The 21,882-nt window shown below is 44.1% G+C and overlaps 1 protein-coding gene and 1 long non-coding RNA gene across 4 annotated transcripts in view; one reads left to right on the top strand and one right to left on the bottom strand.

Annotated features, from left to right (window-relative positions):
- LOC136325414 (uncharacterized) overlaps nt 1-9,447 on the top strand; it is a 42,491-nt gene extending 33,044 nt beyond the window's left edge. Inside the window, exons 2-3 of the long non-coding RNA XR_010729252.1 lie at nt 4,334-4,378; nt 8,668-9,447. This is a non-coding gene — a long non-coding RNA (uncharacterized lncRNA). The remainder of the gene's footprint in view (nt 1-4,333; nt 4,379-8,667) is intronic.
- Nucleotides 1-21,882, bottom strand: part of CLMP (CXADR like membrane protein) — a 107,539-nt gene that overhangs the window by 33,228 nt on the left and 52,429 nt on the right. The window lies entirely within an intron of this gene.

The raw sequence follows: 21,882 nt of genomic DNA, 5'->3' as shown, positions 1-21,882 counted from the left end.
TCAGCATGTCAATGGGAGGGATTTACCTCTAGGCTGGTCTGCTGCAAGGACTGGCTGCAACCACTGACCACCAGGCACTGTGGAGGACTAGCTGTTTAGGGACCCACCCACAGAGCAGGACTTACTTCAGTGTGGCTCTGGCGCCTCCTGAGTCTGTCCTGTGAGTGTGTTGATTGTGGAGGTGGTTGAGTGGTGGTGCTTCGGTGTGGTCTGAAGCTGTCCACTGGGTTCATTGGCTCTGAGGCCTCCCAGAAGGTGCAGGCCAAGGTCAACCACTGCCTGTGTTCTGCCCAGGGCCACCCAGCATGAGCTACAAAGCGATCTGCATATGACTGCTACTTGCGTTGGGATTGGAGGTGCCCATGTGAGGCCAAGCTGCAAAACAAAGCCGGCAGCTGCTAGTGCTGGGACTGGGGCCACTTTAATGAGAGGCACAGGGCACACTGAGGCCAGATGCTGCTTGTTTAAGAGATTTTAGAAAAATCTGAAGAATGAACCAAAACAGGCCCTACATATGGAAAAGCCACTGGAAACAGCTTGTGTGGACCCAAAAGTTGGGTGGAGAAGCACCTCAGGGAATCACTGAGGTGGAGCAAACAGTGTGAGCCATACTGATGGAGTCTCAGATATGGTGCCTGCCTGCCAGCTCTGTGGGGAGAAGGCTCAGAAAAGGAGCAATGGCCTCTGCCAGCTCTTCTGTCTGGGAGAACGTTGTCCCCTCAGATCTCATCTTGATGCCAGACAATTAATTTCCTCTTGTATGTCTCTGGTACCTTTTAAGCTGCTGCTCCAAGGCTGGAGCTCAGAGGTAGTGAGTCAGAGTAAGTGCGTGTGGAGGCCTTTTAGGAAGAATGCCTGGGACTTCAGCAGCCCTCTATCTCACTCAGCCACAATCCCCACCGGTTTTTACCAGAAGTTTTGGGAACTTCTCTTCTTGGCACTGAAACCATGGGCTGTGGAGCCTGGTGCGGATCTGGGTCCCTTCACTCCTCAGGGTGAGATATTCCTCACCCTGCAGCTGAGCCATTCCTCCCTATTTTCATCTGCCACACTTGGGTGTGGGACTAGCTGGTTCCATCTCTCTGCCCCTCCTACCATTCTCAATATAGCTCTTTAATTTTAGTGGTGGGACTTCCATTCAGCCAGATTTCATGAAAATTTGAATGAAATTTGTTCCACAGTTTAGTTGCAGTTTTGATGTTTTTGTGGAGGGAGGTAAGTACCATGTTTACCTATGCAGCCATCTAGACCAGAAGGTCTGATTGAGTTGTTTTAAAAGTTTTTTCAGAGGATCTATGGGGAGGCATTATATGGTAGTCATTAAAATCAGGGATTCAAGTACATGTAATATACATTCCTTTAGAGCTGTATAACCTTTGGCAAGTTCCTTATCCTCTCTGTATTTCAGTTCTATCATCTATAATATGGGGAAAATAATTGTACCCGACTCATGGGCTTTAGGTGAGGATTAAAGCATTTTATGAAAATGAAGTTAGTTTTAGTACAGGCCTGGTACATAGTAAATGTTCAATAAATATTGCTGTTATCATTATCTCTTCCTTTTGCAAAGCATCCTACAATTTCATCCTTTGATCTTTTCCTGTATGTGCCTTGATGGGGGATCAAACTAGCAACCTCTCTGCTTTGGGACAATGCTCTAACCAATCAAGCTGTCTGGCCCGGGCTATCTTGAGGGATATTAATCATAGGGTTCCTTGTACAGTCTCTATTTCTATTTGTCTTTCTTTTACTTTTCTCAAATGTATCATTTTGGGTAGAGAGTTACTAAAAAGCTGTCTTTGAAGCTCAGTGAGGGCACAGGGTCTCTTACAGGAGATTTCTCTGTAGGCTTTTTAATGGTGGAATTCCCAAATGTCAGTGTCTTCGAGGCTGTTCTGTTTCTCCAGAAAACAATTATTAAATCACCCATCTGTCAGTGGGAGGTGAATAGACTGCTAATGATCTATAAGCTGGGTGGGTAACAGGCCAGGGGTGTCCTATTAAAGATGCAAATCAAACAGCCTCTGAGAAAAGGCCTCTAGACACTGACTTAGGGCAACTCCGTGTTTACAGTTTGGTCCTCTGCTTTTTGTAGTGCCTGATGTCTGGTTCTCCAAATCCCTCCTCCTGTGCAATGGGAAGGAGTGGGGCTTCTCTGGAGAGGGTGCAGAAGGAGGAACTTAGATAGCTAATTGCTTTCTTTAAACAGATTTTCTCCTGATCTCTCATGTGTCAGCTCAACTCTTTGTTGTATCTGTGTAGCTTTCAGTGTTTGAGTCTTTCTTGAACTGGCTTGCCCTCCATTAGCAGTGGGGTTTCAGCCACTGTGATTTTGTAAGTCAGTATCTCTCCTGCATCTACTTCCTGGTACCCCATTCTCTCTCTCTCTCTCTCTCTCTTAGGTAAGAAGAAGGGAGACAGTGAGGCAGACTCCTACATGTGCCCTACCCAGGATTCACCCAGCAACCTCATTTGGGCCAGTGCTCAAGTACCGAGCTATTTTTAGTGCCTGAGATTTATGCGCTCCAAAAGAGCTATCCTCAGTGCCAGGGACCACGCTGGAACCAATTGAGCCACTGGCTGGGGAGGGGAAGAGAGAGAGAAGGGGGAGAGAAAGAAGGTGAGAAGCAGATGGTTGCTCTTCCTGTGAGCGCTGACTGGGAATCGAACCCAGGATGTCCATATGCCAGGCCAACGGTTTGTCCACTGAGCCACTGGCTGGGGCCCCCATTCTCTTGTCCTTGTAGATTTACATTCATTTATTTATCCTTTTAATTTCACCTCAGTGGAAATTGGTGAGGAAACCGAAAAACACCTGTGTTTAACCAACCACATTACCTTAAATACCAGGGGAGCTTGGGGCAGATATTGTCTTCAACACATTTTTTTCTGCTCCATTTTTGAGAACTAAAAACGATCATTTCCATGCCTTTTATCCTCCTATTTCCCCTGTTCAACAGAGTCACCTTTGCAGGGTGGCACCCTTGGACTGTGATACTGTTGTCTAACCCTGTGCCTGACAGGACAGCCCTTCAGGAACAGAACTGCTAGTCCTTGTCATCAGGATACTTTCATTGGAGACAGGGTGGTCACACTCTTGCTGAAAAGCATTTCTCCTGCAACACCCTTTGCTCAGAAGGACAGAAATGGAGAAAGAAAGCTGCTGGTTTCCAGAAGCTTCTTCTCCACATGAGCTTGTCTGAGAAGAGTGGCATAAACATGCGAAAGCAAGCCTCATTTAGAATGAGGAAACTCTCATTTAGCTAATTTTGACCATAGACAAAAAGTGTGTGGGAATTTTAATGTATTTTTTTTTCCTTTCTTCCTTCCTTCCTGTTCACCAGGCATATTGAAGTTAAACTGTTCTGGTTCAGGTTGGGAGCAAATGAGTTAGGTTTTCGTTATAGAAGTACAGCAATCCTAGGGATGAAGCCGTCATGCTCAATGTGAATGAAGCCCCATTCCACCCAGCAGGGCTCTCTACCCTCCTCTCTTGTGCTGTGTTTGCAACTTGGAAACCCTCCGAGAGACTGAGGCCTTCCTAGGAAAAATATTTGTTTAAACCTTTCATTTTCTCCATGTCTTTAAGGCCACTGTGGTTTTTAGTCCTGGAATCAGCTTTTCTGGGCACATCACGTAGGCCACCAGCTGTGACCTTTCTGGGGGCATGAACTCTACAGAACTCTAGCAGAGATCTGAAGATTCTTGGTCATGAGAAATTGATGGCAATCCCTGTGAGGAGCTGCATGGGGCCTGCAGGCAGACCTCCTTAACTTCTAGCTCCCTGTCCATCAGTGAACCAGCAGCCTGACCACGTGTGATGTTCCAGCATTGCACAGGGGTTCTGTGGGAGACATGGGGGGGAACTAACCCGGGAGTCCTGATTCCTGCCGTCACGGCGCATTCAATATGTTATAGACAGAATCACAGAATACTATAATAAGACAGCACAGAATTGGCACAACCTGTGAAACCGCAGGAGCTCAGAGGAGATGGCAGGCAATGGGTGATGAAAATTAGTGAGGGAAATAAGACTTCCAGTTTGAAGAATCATAGCATGTCAGTAGGCAGGACAGGTGACAGGTGGAAGGGAGCTTTGTCAAGACAGAGAGGCAGGAGTGAGTGCGAGCTGTTGGAGCAGGAGCGAATCTATGACTCAAGGTTGGACCGCAGGAAAGAAAGAGAAGAGGGGCAGACAGGAAGGAGTAAGTCACCAGAGAAGATAGTTAGAAGAGGGAAGCTTCTAGAGGAACAGCTTAGAGAACAGCTCTAATTATTTTTATTTTTTGGTTATTGTTTCTAGTTTATCAATAGTCTCTGTTTTTATCTACAGTTTTCCCTGCTGAGTGGTTTACCATTCTTTGCTGTTAACTTGGAGGTAAGTGGAGACTTCCTTTTGCTCCCCATCTAACAACCCCCTCTGAAATCTCCAAGCTTTCGATGGGCGGTGGTGTCAAAGGTGAGTGAATTGGGATGAGGGCTTATTTCACTTAGCACACAGGCCTGTGCGGCAGCAGACACCTGCCCTGCAGTGCCAAATCCCCAATCTACAGTGTGCCTCTTCTGTAATCTAACAGCTATCTGCCCATGTCACTTTTTAAAATACCTGGTCCTGTCATGTCACTCGATGCCCTTCACTCACTCATTTAATAAATACTCATTGAGCACCGGCTAAGTGTCAGACATTGTGGGAGGTGCTGAAGATACAGTAGTAAGCTAAAATGGATATTTTCCTTATTTTGTACTCCTCAAAAAGATATACTCGGCCCTGGCCGGTTGGCTCAGTGGTACAGCGTCGGCCTGGCGTGCAGAAGTCCCGGGTTCGATTCCCGGCCAGGGCACACAGGAGAAGCGCCCATCTGCTTCTCCACCCCTCCCCCTCTCCTTCCTCTCTGTCTCTCTCTTCCCCTCCCGCAGCCGAGGCTCCACTGGAGCAAAGATGGCCCAGGCGCTGGGGATGGCTCCTCAGCCTCTGCCCCAGGCGCTAGAGTGGCTCTGGTCGCAACAGAGCGACGCCTCGGAAGGGCAGAGCATCGCCCCCTGGTGGGCAGAGCGTCGCCCCCTGGTGGGCGTGCCGGGTGGATCCCGGTCGGGCACATGCGAGAGTCTGTCTGACTGTCTCTCCCCGTTTCCAGCTTCAGAAAAATACAGAAAAAACAAAACAAAAAAAAAGATATGCTCATCTCCTTGGGTGGTTAAAGGCAGAGTGACAAGGCCACAGAGAGTTATAGAACAATCATATAATCAGCATTTTCTTAAGAGTGTCATTTTACTAAATGGTAAGTAATTGAAAACAATGTTCTATATTTTAAAATATATACATGGAATAGAATACAAAATTCATACATATTTTAAAAAAAAATTTAACTTATTGATTTTAGAGAGAAAGGAAGGGAGAGAGATAAAAAGACAGGAACATTGACATCAACCTTGATTAGGGATTGAACCCACAACCTTTGCATATGGCGATGACGCTTTAACCAACTGAGCTATCCAGCTATCCAGTTATGCATTTTTAAGCTAAAGTAAGACTTAAAGAAGAATACTCTCATTTCTTTAGGCAGGTGGTTTGGGCTATGTTTCCAAGTCCCCAGAGGTGACATGAGTGCTCCTCTGCTCTTAGGAGCACTTTAGTGGAAGAGTTTGTAGAGCAATGTCCTACTTAACAACCTCTAGTGGTCTCCTCACTCCCTGCAGGGTCAAGTGAAAACTTCGTGAGCATTCAAGATTTTTCGAGACATGGTCTTAGACCACATTCCCTAGTACTCATTCATCTCGCTTCCTCCACCCTCGTTCTATGGCAGGATTGACTAATTCCTAAACATACCAGTAACTGACCATGTTGCTCATCCACGAGACAGTATGCTGGGGTAAGCGTTTGTACATGACAAAGACACAGTCCAGTTCACAACCACAAAGAGTTGCTCCTGCTCTCTGTCACTTCACCTTCTCTGCTTGGAAAATCTGTTTTCCTCTGGAGCCAGGTCAAATAGTGGCTTTGCCCAAATGGCATGAATTTATCTGTTTTCCCATAGTGGGAATGGACACGTCTATGATGATTTTCATATTTTCCTGTGCCTATATATTTCCTCATCTTTTCTCCCACTAGACATTAAGCTCCCTAGGGAGAGAAATTTTTGTATCCATCTTTGTAGTTATTCAATACTTGTTACCAAATAGGCCTTCAATGAATGGGAGCTGAACTAATTAATTTTTCAGAGGAACACAGAAATTGTCTGGAAAGCTCATTGGAAAGTACTAATTAATTTATTCATCACTTATGCATTCATTAAGTAAATATTGACCGGCTTTCAACTATTGAGCCAGGTTTATGGGACTAAGTGTTCATAGCTTGCTATACTTTTCCTTAATAACATTCATTTAATTATATTTAATTTATCAGGTTTAATACAATTTTATACTTATAATTATTTTTCTTTTATTACTGAGTCTTATTCGTACAATTATAAGCTTCAAGGGGAAGAAACTAGCTCTGTTTTTCTCACTATTATGAAAACAATTGGAACAATTAGATTAGTCCACACCAGAGGAAGCAGCTTTGAAAATAATAACCAACTTCACCAACATAAAACTTGTTATATTTGTCAAAACATTTGGACTTTATTTATATCCAGATACTTAAATTTAAATTTTTTTTTTTTGTATTTTTCTGAAGCTGGAAACGGGGAGAGACAGTCAGACAGACTCCCGCATGCGCCCGACAGGGATCCACCCGGCACACCCACCAGGGGTGACACTCTGCCCACCAGGGGGCGATGCTCTGCCCCTCCGGGGCGTCGCTCTGTTGCGACCAGAGCCACTCTAGCGCCTGGGGCAGAGGTCAAGGAGCCATCCCCAGCTCCCGGGCCATCTTTGCTCCAATGGAGCCTCGGCTGCGGGAGGAGAAGAGAGAGACAGAGAGGAAGGAGAGGGGGAGGGGTGGAGAAGCAGATGGGCGCCTCTCCTGTGTGCCCTGGCCGGGAATTGAACCTGGGACTTCTGCACGCCAGGCCGACGCTCTACCACTGAGCCAACTGGCCAGGGCCTTAAATTTAATTTTAAAGTTTTTATTTCTTACATATTTGATTTTGTGTGGTAGATTCTGAAGTGTCAGATTTCTTTTGCCTGGTTTTACAACCAAGCTAAATAATCCGGTTTACAGTGTAGTTTCTCAAAAGCACAAGAAGCAAGCTATCAGGCTGTTCTTTTTCCATGAAAATTTTCCTTCCTTTGCATTTCCCTTAACATAGTTTTCTCTGTAGCCACAGTCATTTTTTCTTTACCTTTTGGTGTGATATAAAAGAGACTCTATTATGCAGTCAACACGCTGAAAGGTCTCACATTTTTTTCTCTTTTCTAATTTTTAAAGAAAAACTATTAAGGGCTATTGTGCAAAATTTGAAAGAGTGAAAGAGAGAGAAAGAGGACAGACTCATTCACAGAGCTAAACCTTTCTAGAGAGAAAGTGATAGCAATTCTACCCAAGCCCAAAAAATAAAGAAGGAGAGAACACTTCTCAACATATTTTACTCTGATCCTGAAAACCAGATAAGTGTCACACACACACACACACACACACACACGAAAAATCACAAACCAATATTCCTCGTGAACATAGGTGTAATCATCTCTTAACATAATCAAATCAAGCAATAAATACAAAGAATTATGTATCAGACCAAGTAAGGTTGGTTTAACATTAAAAAAGTCAATTGGCCCTGGCCAGTTGGCTCAACCGTAGAGCATCAACCTGGTTTGTGGAAGATCTGGGTTCGATTCCGGTCAGGGCACACAGGAGAGGCAACCATCTGCTTCTCCCCATTTCCCTCTCCCTTCTCTCTCTCTCTCCCCCACCCACTGCAGCCATGGCTCGATTGGTTCAAGCGCATCAGCCCCAGGCACTGAGAATGGTTCCATGGAGCCTCCACCTCAGGTGCTAAAAACAGTTCAATTTAATTTTTATTTATTTATTTATTCATTTATTTTTAGAGAAGAGAGAGAGTGAGACAGAGAGAAAGAGGAGAGGGAGGAGCAGGAAGCATCAACTCCCATATGTGACTTTACCAGGCAAGCCCAGGGTTTTGAACCAGTGACCTCAGTGTTCCAGGTTGATGTTTTATCCACTGCGCCACCACAGGTCATGCTAAAAACAGTTCAATTGCGAGCATGGCCCCAGATGGGATGGGCAGAGCACTGGCCCCAGATAGGGGTGTTGCTGGGTGGATCCTTGTCAGGGCGTATGCAGAAGTCTGACTCTGTATCTCCCCTACTCTCACTGAAAAAAAAAAAAATCAATCATTCTAATAATCTATATTTATACAAAAGGAGGAAAACATCATTTCAGTAGATGAAGAAAAGAATTGAACAAATTTAACACTAATTTATGATTTTAAAAATTCTAAACAAACCAGGAAGAAACATCTTAAAAATCAAAAGCAAAAAAATAGAATTACACGTTAATAATAAAAAATAATTAAAAATTTAATTATCAAGGATCCTTTTCAAATTGAGTCATTAACATGTACAGATATAGGAGGAACCCTGTGGCACTTTTACGCTAGTAGCTAATCTTATTGAGCACTTGCTAAGAGCTCTGTGAACATTATCTTACTTAAACCTTAACAACCACTCTATAAAATAGATACAATTTTTATTCTGTTTTTACAGAGGATGAAACTGAGGCTTGGAGAAATCAAATAAACCGCCTGAGGAAATACAATCTGTAAATGGCACAGCCACTTTCTGAACCATATTGAACCATACGTTTGTCATTTGGAGTTTGTGTCTTAACCACTGTTCACACTGATGCAAGTTAAAGGTAAAGTTGGGACCAGAACCCAGGCTATATAACTCCCAGGGGACTGTCCCCCCCCCCCGAAACTATTGTGTTACTTTCACATCTAACTCACCCACCAATTCCTTTTCAACAAAACACCCATTTCTCCCTTGTTGCAAGCTCCAAGCCCAAAATACCAGTGAAATAAATATAACTTAGAGAGCCAAGAATTGAATGTTGTCTCTTGCTCTGTTTAGCAGTCAGAGCCGCTAAGCCACACAGAGAACACTGCCCACACTCGGGAAAGAGCGTGCTAAAGCAGGGCAGAGAAGAATCTCCCTTCATAGAAATGCAGATAGTGAGGAAGTGAAAGTATTAAAAAGAAAAGAAGGTAAAGAAAGTTAGGGGTGGGAGTAGAGAATACTACATGGCATTCATCACTGGGAAATGTAAAGCTCTGGGGCCTGAGTAGGGGACTGCGGGATGTAAGTGCCCCCCGGAAGCCGTTCCCACCTTCACAGCCACCAGGGCCTCTTAGAAGACCTGAGAGATGCTGGCAGTGGCCCAGGGCCATCAAGACTCAGAGCCTTTCTCTGCCCTGGAAAGGTTTGGCAAAGTGAAAAGAAAGAAGACATAGTTCTTCACAATCTGAGCGACAGGAATTAAGAAGAAAAATGGCCTGACCTGTGGTGGCGCAGTGGATTAAGCGTCGACCTGGAAATGCTGAGGTCGCCGGTTCAAAACCCTGGGCTTGCCTGGTCAAGGCACATATGGGAGTTGATGCTTCCAGTTCCTCCCCCCTTCTCTCTCTCTCCTTGCTCTCTCTCTATCTCTCTCTCTCTTCTCTAAAAAAAATGAATAAATAAAAAAAAAATTAAAAAAAAAAAAGAAAAAGAAAAACTAATGATTGATGCTTCTCATCTCTCTCCATTCCTGTCTGTCTGTCCCTGTCTATCCCTCTCTCTGACTCACTCTCTGTCTCTGTAAAAAATAAAAAAATAAAAAAATAAAAAATAAAAAATGGCCTGACCTGTGGTGGCGCAGTGGATAAAGTGTCGACCTGGAAATGCTGAGGTCGCCGGTTCGAAACCCTGGGCTTGCCTGGTCAAGGCACATATGGGAGTTGATGCTTCCAGCTCCTCCCCCCTTCTCTCTCTCTCTGTCTCTCTCTCCTCTCTGTCTCTCTCTCTCCCTCTCTCTCTCCTCTCTAAAAAATGAATAAATAAATAAAAAGAAAAAAAGAAAAATGGTATGGGCTGGATGGTGTCGACACAGGTCAGCAGGGAAAACACTCTCACCAGCCTTCATTTAAGCCCAGTGAAAAGCGAGGCTGTCAACCAGACAAAAAGGAGTCCCCTTTCCCTGCCTGGCGGTCCTTTCCCATTGTGACCAGCACCACTCCATGTAGGAAAATATAGAGCAATTTTTTTAAAGTATTTGGAAAAAAAATAGTTCATAAGTAAGAAAGTAATACATAAATCTAAAACTTGGTTGTAAGTTGCTTCTTAACACTATTGTGGTACACATGTGCATATAAAGTGACCAATCATCCTCCTTTAGGGAGGACAGTCCTTCTTTTGTAAGTTCTGTCCTCCTTCAAAAAGTGTCCTCCTACATGTCCTCCTTTTTGATATTGGAAGACTAATCTGTAAATGTCTGTATTCGATCGATGCAGAGTCGATCCGATCCATTGCATGTGATATGATGTATTTGTATTTGACATGATGATTCGTCAAGGATCAGTACAGTGTGGCGAGATGCGATTATGAGATGCATGAGCTTCGCATGGGAGATCTTGAGGGAGCGTGCAATATACCAAGTGTGCAAATGGCTTTGTGTACTTCTTACTGAAACACAACATGGCACATACGACATTGTAGACTCACGATTATTTCTTTCTCAGTGAATATTCAATCATAGACAGGTAAGCACAATTCATGTAAAATTCAATATGAAGGATATTTCCTGTTCAGATATTTACAATATATTGTTACAAGATGATAAATTGACAAAAAAATTCATTCAATGGAAAAGTACTAAATGAGTACTTTTTCCTTACATTATTATTAAAAATTAAAAGGCATGTAAGTATAATTACAATATAAAATATTACAAATGTTTTTATTATGCATTTAGCATATTATTGTGTATTATTATTGCAATGAATAAAATGTTTCTTTCATTTACAGTATTTTCTTCAATTTATTTTTGTCCTTTTCATTGTAAAAATGTTGGTCACCTTATATTTAAGCACAGTGGTAAATGTGCTAAGACTTGCATAATCTTTTTTTTTCTTCCTCAAATTGATTTTAAGTAGAATATACTGTACAGTTGTCTCTTGGTATTTGAGAGATATTGGTTCCAGGACCCCCCTTAAATAACAGAGTTATAGAAAATGGCATATAAGGCCCTGGCCGGTTGGCTCAGTGGTAGAGCATCGGCCTGGCGTGCAGGAGTCCCGGGTTCGATTCCCGGCCAGGGCACACAGGAGAAGTGCCCATCTGCTTCTCCACCCCCCCTCCCCGTTCCTCTCTGTCTCTCTCTTCCCCTCCTGCAGCCGAGGCTCCATTGGAGCAAGGTTGGCCCGGGCACTAAGGATGGCTCTGCGGCCTCTGCCTCAGGCGCTAGAATGGCTCTGGTCGCAACAGAGCGACGCCCCCTGGTGGGCGTGCCGTTTGGATCCTGGTCGGGCGCATGAGGGAGTCTGTCTGACTGCCTCCCCGTTTCCAACTTCAGAAAAATACAAAAAGAAAAAAGAAAAAGAAAATGGCATATAACCTACACATAACCTCCCATATACTTCAAATCATCCCTCAATTGATTCTAATACCTTTACAATGTAAATGATAAGTATAATATAAGGTCTACCGAAAAGTTCTGTCCGTTTTTGGACGACTCGATCATCCAAATTCTTCTGACTTAATTCATGTAGCACCCATCTTGAATATTTCCACACCAATCCTATCTTCCGAATATGGTCCAAAATGGTTTGCTGAGCTGAATTAAGCCTTTCTGCGATCTCCGATGTTGTCAGAAAAGGATCTTGCTCCAACATGGTCTTAACGACATCGTCATCGATCAAAGATGGTCACCCAGAACGTGGCTTATCAGAAAGGTCGAAATCACCTGTTTTGAATTTTTCGAACCATCTTCTGCACGTCCTATCAGAAACTGTACCTTCACCAAACACTTTCAATAAATTTCTACATGCTTCTGTAGCATTTCTTCCTTGTTGAAATTCGTAAAAATTACAGTGGCGTAAATGAACTTTATCAGTAGCCATGGGTACACTATCGCTTCACACATAAGACTAACGTGAATCAACTTTGTTTTAGTTAATTTGCTATGTCAGTATGTATACATTAAGTGATAGAAATAGAGAGGCACACATGCGCCAAATAAACATGTGCTTACGTGTCGAAACTTGTTGTGATAGAAATGGACAGAACTTTCTGGTAGACCTTTAGTTGTAATACTGTGTTGTTTAGGGAATAATGACAAGAAAAAAAAGTCACTATAGACCTAATAATTTTAAGCCTAACTACTACTTTTTTTTTCAAATTGAGTCATAAAATGTATAGAGGTAGGAGGAACTCTGTGAAACTTCTATGCTAATAGCTAATTTTATTGAGTAGTTGCTAAGAGGTCTATGAACGTTATCTTATTTAAACCGTGCAACCACTCTATAAAGGAGGTATAATTTAAATTCTCATTTAACAGATGATGAAACTGAGGCTTAGAGAGGTCAAATAAACTGCTTAAGGACAGAACCACAGGTTTGTCGTAACAGGAGCAGTGTAACCATTTCCCCCCCTTATTTTTCATCTGTGGGTGCTTAAATCTGTGGATGCTAACCTGCAGATACAAAGGCCGACTGTGCAGCATTCCAAAACAGGATGTAAATGATCATTTTTTCTTCCCCCAAAACAGCTTGACCATTTAGTTTTAGCTCTTTGTTCTCTCCCTCAAATATAAAAGGTATAGATATTTCACTTGCCACATCTGTTCCATTAAGAAATATTTCTGAGTAGCACAGTGGTTAGACCATAAATAAGAAAGAAACAATATTTTGAGTCTCAGAGAACACTGTCAATTTCTTTTAGTTTAATTTTATGAATTTAAGGTTAGAAGCAAAACAAAACAAACAAATGGACAATCACAAAACAAATACAGAACTTATCTCCTCCAAATTCTTGAAATAGTAGGTTTAAACACAGTATAGGGAGTGGTCACCTGAGTGGGCTTGGGTCAGATGGGCGTTCTGATACTGCCACTTACTATATGGCCTTAAATAAGATCCTTAACTTCTAAATCTAGTTTTATCTTCTGTAAAATGCATAATAATAGTCCCCATTTCACAAGGTTATTGTAAGGATTAAACATAGGAATGCTTGTTTTAAAGCACATAGCACATAGTATAAACTATATCTTAGCTATTATTATAAGGAGTACAAAAGTGGAAAGAAAGTTAGAAACTTCTAAGGAAGAAGAACTCACCCCAAGTGCTAAGGCAGGGCCTCTGCCTACACAGACAGCACCTCCTTGAGCGCACTGCAGATATCATTTCTGTTCTCCAGAGCTGATCCAGTCCCACACCAGGGCACACAGTCAGTGAGTGGGCAGCAGCCCTACGACACGAATCTACTTTCTAAATAGCAGTTACCCTAACGTTTCCTGTTTCTCTGTGGTCTGAGGTTAATCTTGCCCACTAAGGAATTCCAGAGTTGTTGGGATGACCTGGAGATGTGTTTAGGGAAAGACGAGAAACTTAAAGTCACTTTGATGTAGAATTGACAGGACCTAAAGACTGGTATGTGCTGGAAAAGCTGGATGGGGCCCGATTGGAACAGTGTCCATGACATACTAAGGAGATCAGCATTTATCTGTGGCTCATAGAGAACGAGGAGCCAAAGGAACTTTTAAGCAGGGGTGTTTCATGCTCCAATTTACCCTCTAGCATGAGAACTGTGTTAGCCGTGTGACAAACAGACTGCGAGGAGAAGGCTTCGTTTCGTGGAGGCCAGCTGCAGTAAATCCAGGAGTAGCATAAACAAATTTTTCAGCCTTTTTCCTTATTCACCTTGAAACAACGAAATACCCGGAAAAGATGTCAAACATCTTTGCAGGGGTTGTGTTGATGCTCTCAAATGTAAAACATTTCTGTGAAAAATGGCAATCTTATAGAGTCTAGAAACTAAAGCTATGTATGTGCAAAGCTAAAGACTGACATTTAATGTTCCAAGAAAGAACAGGGAAAAAAGTCCCAAGTAAAGAGCCTGTCAGAGATATTTTTCAGGAGTACAGGCTGGGTGTTGGGTTATTTGAAGTAAGATGATCGCCTATAGTTTTATTTGCCCATAGGTTTATTTTCAGTGTAACATTTCATAGCTGGCACCTGGATTATTATTTTTAAGCAATACCTTCTGCTATGTAGGCACTAAGTATAACTTTAACAACTGGAGTTTACTTACAGGCTGGCTAACAGCCTTTGTTTGGTTGCAGATGTGAAAAGCTGCCAACATAGACTGACAGGTCTGTCATTCCAAACTGGGTAGGTAATCCTCTCGTGCCCAGTTTCCTGAGCCCCATAGACATTTCTGTACAACTTTTCTAGAAAATCAAAATAACTTTCTGCATTACAATGTTTAATTTTCCTTGCAGACATTTTTTTGAAAGTTCACAAAGGGGTATCAAATTCAGAGGAAGCCCTTTCAGGAGCAGGAAGGGGCAGCGGGAGGGAAAGAGAAGAAAAGGCTGCAGGAGCCGGGAGGGTCCCAGAGGGGAGAGGACCATCTCCTAAGAATAAACAGTTCACCAGAGGCTGCGCTGGGGACATGCGTGGCTGTTTGCTTTGGCCGCTGCTGGCCAAGAGGTCTCAGGGTTACTCTCTCCCCAGGGATCCTGAGCAGCCCAGCAGCGGGCTCTCCCAGTGCGCAGCCTGCAGCCTGTTGCCTGGGCTGTCCTGCGATTTCCGGTCTCTGATGCAAAGGGGACAGTCTAGGCTCTCCAAAGGAGGCCACCGCGGGCGGCCCAGCTCCTCGCAAACAAAGAATTCAGTTGGGCGTCCGAGCTGCTGGGCTTCTGCGTGGGGCGGAAGGCGCCAGGCTGGGTGATTGAAACCACATGGGCTGGACGTTTCCAGAGCCACGACCCAGACACCAGGGAACCGACAGCCTTCAATCTCACGTTTCTGTCTACCTCCTCTTCCAGAGTCAGGTCCTAAGGGCCCTGGACCACCAGGGCCCCAGCAAAAAGAGCAGTGTTTGTTTTTCGTTTTATTTTGTTTGGTTTTTAATGGAAGGGCATCTCCCCAGCCCCCAATAACAGAGAGTAGCTAGAAACCTCAGGGCCTGAAGCCTCTGCCTGTAGAGCCCTCTCCAGGTTTCTCTACCTGAACCCTCAGAGAGAACCGCGTGGGGGGAAGGAGGGGTTGAGAGGAGGGGAAAGAGGGTAGCAAAGCATATTTATCAAACTAGGATAAGATACACATTAACTCTTTTTAAATGTAAAACTTTATAAAGTTACAAGACTAATACATAAATATATTTTCAGTATAAAACGTAAACACACTTTAAGGTCTCCCATGAGCCATTCTTCACAATCCTCCTCCCCTCCCCCAAGCATTTTCTGTTATTAAGTTGATGCGTGTTCTTCTAGAAGATGTTCCTTTATTTTGCTCTATGTACAGAAATAGAAACCCTTGTTTTGCCTTGAATTGTCTGTAACTTACTTTCGGTAGGTTTGGGAAGTTTTTCGGTGCTAGAATGTGGAGATCTACCTTCCACTCCCAAAGGACATTTATAATGATACAAGGTGAGAGAGGGAAGTGAGGGGGGTTCCGCAGAGTAGCTCATCCGCGGGGGTGGCCTCTGGGCCAAGTCCAGCCCCACTCCGCCTTCCTGTCTCCTCTCCCTCGCCCCCCTTTTGGATGGTCAGGAGTTCAAAATGGTTTTAAAATTTTTAAATAGTTGAAAGAAATAAAAGATTAATGTTCTGTGACACATGCAAATTATATGAAGTGTAAATTTAGTGTGTCCATAAATAAGCTTGACTGGAGCGCTTGCTTCCTGCTTCTGTATTGTCTAAGGCTACAAAGCACGCACCACAAGAGCGCAGTACAGGGTGCGGTAAAAGTCGGCTTATCGCTGTGAGTGAGTACACAAAACAGAGTTTACTCCTGGTATCACTACTTATTAATTATTGTATTATTTTCCATATGAACAGTTGTAAACCGACTTTTGCCTAAACGCTGTGTTTGGAACCAGAAATCGCATGGCCCACCAAATCTACAATGTTTACTACTTTTTGTCTTTTACAGAAAGGCTTTGCAAACCTCTGAGCTAAAGAATACTTACCAACTCAGTAGGATGCAAAATGTTCAAAAAGTTAATATTGCACAGTTAGAATAAAAAATAAAACAGAAGAAAGAGGACTGGCCTGTGAATGGGGGGTGGGTCAGGGTTCAAGAGCATTTCTGCTGTGTGACAACCTTTGTGGCCTTGGGTGATCAAGTCCTTCGCTTTAGGGCTCAGCTTTCACACATCTGTAGTACAAAGAGGTTAGACTAGAGCTCTAAGCATCCTTTCAGTGGTAATGTTTTAAGATCCTAACTTTGGGCATTTTTACACTTGTTACTGTTGGCAATCCATTTGTCTGAAGATGGGTTGTCATTAGTTGATGGAGTGAACCCTCTAGATTGAGTGTGGGGTGGTGGCCTGGTGTCTCTGTTGTTCCTCCATCTGCTTCTCTTCTATACCCTTCCCCTTCCCCTTCCCCATCCCCATTCCAGGTCCCTCTCGCATCAACCTCACTAAAAGGCTTCACTAAAACTCTGCTAACACTAGACCAGAGTTTTTCGCCTACAGTGCTATTGACATCTGGGACTAAGTATTTCTTTGTTGGGGGCGGGGCTGTCCTCTGTGTGGTGGCCTGTATAGCAGCATCCCTGGCCTCCGTCCACTGCTTGCTAGTTGCACCACTCTGTAACCTCATCCTCTCCTTCGGGTTGTGACAATCAGAAATTATTTTCAAGCATTGCTAAATGTTTCTTAGTAAACAAAATCGTTCCCATTTGAGAGCCACTGCTCTAAATCTAGGTCTCTTTCTAACAGTAGCTCAGGTTACCAGATTTTGGTTCGCAGTGGGCATTTCCCTCTGTGCAATGCTAAGGCATGTACCCTGTATTATAACTTATAACTTAACCATGATAAGTTATTACTGAGTGAATTGCAATAATTTTTATGAGGTGGCTTACATTATCTTGTAATCATCATTCATGATATACGTATTTCCTCCCTAAAAGCATAGTGAATGCATTTTGAAGACAGGGACTGTGTTCTATAATGCCTATGATTTTGCATGGTGCACACAAAGACTTCAGTCAAACTTATTCATTCAAATTTCCTCCTCCCCACTGTGGCCCAGCAGATGGGCTACTGTCCCTGGCAGAGCCTGAAAGAGAAAATTAAGTTAAATCTAGTCAAAGTTTTACTTCAGGTTTGACCTTGATCTTGGGTGTCCAGGGTAGGATAGAGGAGAAAATGAGAGTTCTGATCATCTGGGCACTTCCCTGAGGAATACCAATATGATTTAAAATTTGTTGAATTGTGAGCCTGAGATTAGAGAGTGACTCTTTAGGCAAGTTTCCGTGGCACCTGGCAGAGCAAGTAGTTTTAGACTTCAGAGTCCCACAGTTAAAGTCCTAGTGGGAGAAGAAGAAAATTGGGGATTCGGGATTCCTGGTGTAAAATCACCTAGAAAAAGTTCTGGATGAGGTTCTTGGCTGGATAGATTTCTAAAATAGGCAGTTAGCCTGGCCAGGTGGTGGCACAGTGGATAGTGTGTCGGACTGGGATGCCGAGGACCCAGGTTTGAGACCCCGAGGTTGCCAGCTTGAGTGCGGGCTCATCTGGTTTGAGCAAAGCTCACCAGCTTGGACCCAAGGTCACTGGCTCGAGCAAGGGCTTACTAGGTCTGCTTTAGCCCCACGGTCAAGCCACATATGAGAAATCAATCAATGAACAACTAAGGTGTTGCAACGAAAAACTAATGATTGATGCTTCTCATCTCTCTTTGTTCTTGTCTGTCCCTATCTTTCCCTCTCTCTGATTCTCTTTGTCTCTGTAAAAAAAATTTAAAAATTAAAAATAAAATAAAATAAGCATTTTACTCCTGGACATGAGCTCACAATTTCTTATCTACAATCAAAGTGCCACATGTCATCTATGGTATCTCTGATTGGTCCAGGGAGGAGCATATCAAGAACACAGTGGCAGTCACTGATAACTTACTCCCTGGGCCGAGCCTCTTGCCTTTGTGGGGACATGGCAGAGTACTTGGTGGCCTTATTACTAGATTCCACCTCAATTTTTTTAGCAAGCTGCCTCAGGGCAGGATCCATACCTCACTGTCCTGATGTGGGGAAAGGAACATTGGCCATGGTATTAGAACACATGGACCTTAGTCCCCTACAAGTTGAGTGACTATTGCCAATCATTCTCCCTGACCCTCATACCCCACCTGTGTTGAAGAGCATAATACCACTGAGATGGACAGGCCTTAAGGTGGCCCTATGATCTCTACCTCTTGGTATTCATGGGGTTTTTTTATAAATAAAATACCTGGCCCTTGCATTAGGTGGGACCATGACTTGCTTCTAACCAAGAGACTATGGCCAAGGCCGTCACTCGTGTGATTATGTTAATTACATAAAACTCCCTCCAGCAGCCTGGAGTTAGAAGCACTCCTGCTGGCCTTGAAGAAGCAAGCTGTCTTGTGTGAACTGCCTAAGGGGAGAGCCACATGACAGGGACCTGGGGTGGTCTCTGCTCGACTGCCAGTAAAACACAGGAACTCCCAGGCCTATAACCACGGAACCAGAATGCTGCCAATGGCCCTGTGAATGGGGAGAGCATCCTTCCCCGGCTGAGTGTCCAGATGAGAAGCTGGCACCAGCCAAGACATTGGCTGTGGCCTTGGGAGACTTGAAGCAGAGGGTGCAGCTAAGCTATGCCTGACCACTGTCCCAGCCCCTCAGACTGAGGGGACTATGGAGCTGTCCTAGCCACTAAGCCACACGTGGCTCTGGTGTACTTGCAAAGTGGCTCGTTGCAATTGAGATGCACTCTAAGCATAACACACACACTGGATTTTGAAGATTTGGTGCAATCAAAAGAGAATAAAATATGTTGTTCACATCTTACATTGATCACAGCTGAAATATTTATATTCTGTATATTTAGGGTTAAATAAAATATATTCTTTTTTTTTTTTTTTTTTTTTGTATTTCTCTGAAGCTGGAAACGGGGAGAGACAGTCAGACAGACTCCCGCATGCGCCCGACCGGGATCCACCCGGCACACCCACCAGGGGCGACGCTCTGCCCACCAGGGGGCGATGCTCTGCCCCTCCGGGGCATCACTCCGCCGCGACCAGAACCACTCTAGCGCCTGGGGTAGAGGCCAAGGAGCCATCCCCAGCGCCCGGGCCATCTTTGTTCCAATGGAGCCTTGGCTGTGGGGGCGGAAAAGCAAATGGGCGCCTCTCCTATGTGCCCTGGCCAGGAATCGAACCCGGGTCCCCCGCACTCCAGGCCGACACTCTACCGCTGAGCCAACCGGCCAGGGCCTAAATAAAATATATTCTTAAAATTCATTTTGTCCATTTCTCTTGCCTTTTTTTTTAAATGACTCCTAGAAAATTTTAAGTTGTTTGTAGCCTTGCATTTTATGTCTATACTGTCTGTTGGACAGCATTGCTCCAGAGCTCTAGAGCAGGGGTCTCCAAAATTTTTACACAGGGGTCCAGTTCACTGTCCCTCAGACCGTTGGAGGGCCAGACTATAAAAAAAAAAAAACTATGGCCTGACCAGGCGGTGGCGCAGTGGATAGAGCGTCGGACTGGGACGCAGATGACCCAGGTTCGAGACCCCGAGGTTGCCAGCTTGAGCGTGGGCTCATCTGGTTTGAGCAAAAAAAGCTCACCAGCTTGGACCCAAGGTCACTGGCTCAAGCAAGGGGTTACACAGTCTGCTGTAGCCCCATGGTCAAGGCACATATGAGAAAGCAATCAATGAACAACTAAGGTGTCACAACAAAAAACTAATGATTGATGCTTCTCATCTCTCTCTGTTCCTGTCTGTCTGTCCCTCTCTGACTCTCTGTCACTGTAAAAAAAAATATATATATATATATTTATATAAATATATATATATATATAAAACTATGAACAAATCCCTATGCACACTGCACATCTTATTTTAAAGTAAAAAAATAAAACAGGAACAAATACAGTATTTAAAATAAAGAACAAGTAAATTTAAAGCAACAAACTGATCAGTATTTCAATGGGAACTATGGGCCTGCTTTTGGCTAATGAGATGGTCAATGTCCAGTTCCATATTTGTCACTGCTAGCCGTAACAAGTGATATGACGCGCTTCCGGAGCATGACGTCCAGCGTCACCGGAAGTAGTACTGTGATTACCACTTTGTGGCGCCACCACATACAGTACTCCAGTACTGTGGTCAGTACTCTCACTGACCACCAGTGAAAGAGGTGCCCCTTCCAGAAGTGCGGTGGGGCCCAGATAAATGGCCTCAGGGGGCCGCATGCGGCCCACAGGCCTAGTTTGGGGACCCCTGCTCTAGAGTAACATTAAAGGGTTATCTTTGTGCTTTGATCTGTTATCCTAACAACCAACTGTGACTGGCTAGTTGAGAGACGCTGTGTTGTCCTGTCTGAAGTAAGGGCTCTGCTAGTTCTGGACCCACGGAAACTGAAATGGGAGGACACCCCTTTCACTTGCACATTTCCTGATGGAGCCAGCGTGCTCTGCTATGGTGTGAACATGCCCCTCACCACAAAATGCAGAACAAGGTGGCACTTCCTAGGCTTACTGAGCTGATGAAGGCACAAGAAAGCAGCACCTGTTGTCTTACCTTTGTTACTTTGCATGTCACCTCTTGCTCTTCAGCTCACCCCTATAGCCCTCCCTGGAGGAGAAGATTCATGCAAGTTCTGGGCCAAGTGCAGGTACCCTCCGGCTGCATTAGTCCCTCTGACTCATGAATGCTAGCTAGTTAGGGTCTTAGGGCACAATCCCACTCAGATGAGAGGCTCTCCGTCATATCTCCTCCATTCTAATAGTGATGCTTATAATCCTGTCCGTAGGCAGTCAGAAAGGCTTAAGGATGCTTTTCTCTTGTTAACATCCAGATACCCCCCGGGAGGAGCAATCCAGCTGTCATCTTTCATCTGTTCGAGTGGTTCAACCTGAAGATGTTGGAGCCTACCTGAGCTTGAAACCAAGTCCCGCTACTTAACAGCCATGCGAATTTGAACATGTTACTTGACTTCTCTGCGCCTCACTCTCATCCACAAGTGCAGCACGAAGGACGCATATTGATGTCTAGGACTGTTTCCTTGGGCAGCGGGGATTTTCAACCCCAGACCTCAGGCCTTCAAAGAGATGAATAGAACTTGCATTGGAGAACTCCAAGACCAAATGTCAAATTCCCTAAACTTCTGCCCTCATTCCCCAGAAGTCCCGTCTCTATCTCCCTGACATTTACAAGGAAGACAGCCAATTGGGTACAAGGCCAAGGTCAATACTAAAATTTTTAAAAATTATCAAGACCTCTTCTTTGACAACGTACTGGGCATCAGCCTGATGTCTCGGCTTCAACTTGAAACATCAGTCCCTTGTTAGAAAAGCAGATTTAGGGCAGCTTCCACCCTCATGGCTGTATCCTCACATAGCATTCACTCATTGCGTTTTAAGGCAAAGGGTATATTTTATTTCCTGTACAATCAATGCATGTGTTCAAGCAAGGGGAGCAAGTGAGGGGTGGTCAGACATTAGAAGCCCCAAATTTTCTAGAGGCAGATGTCTAAATGATCACCAAAGCATATGGCTCTAAAGTAGATGCCACAGCACATGGCTCTGAAGAGCCCACTGAGCTATGATAAAAAAAATAAAGTGCTGTTTAGCTTCTCAAAATCTTAGCACTTTTGCTATATGCATGAGAATGGGATTTGCTTAATGTAGAAAGAGAACAGGATAAATTCAACCCCAATTAGGAAGACTTTGCTCTTTCCACAGAGAGA

This window comes from Saccopteryx bilineata, chromosome 2, assembly GCF_036850765.1.
Source record: "Saccopteryx bilineata isolate mSacBil1 chromosome 2, mSacBil1_pri_phased_curated, whole genome shotgun sequence".
NCBI lineage: Eukaryota > Metazoa > Chordata > Mammalia > Chiroptera > Emballonuridae > Saccopteryx > Saccopteryx bilineata.
This window is presented reverse-complemented; position numbering and strand designations above follow the sequence as displayed.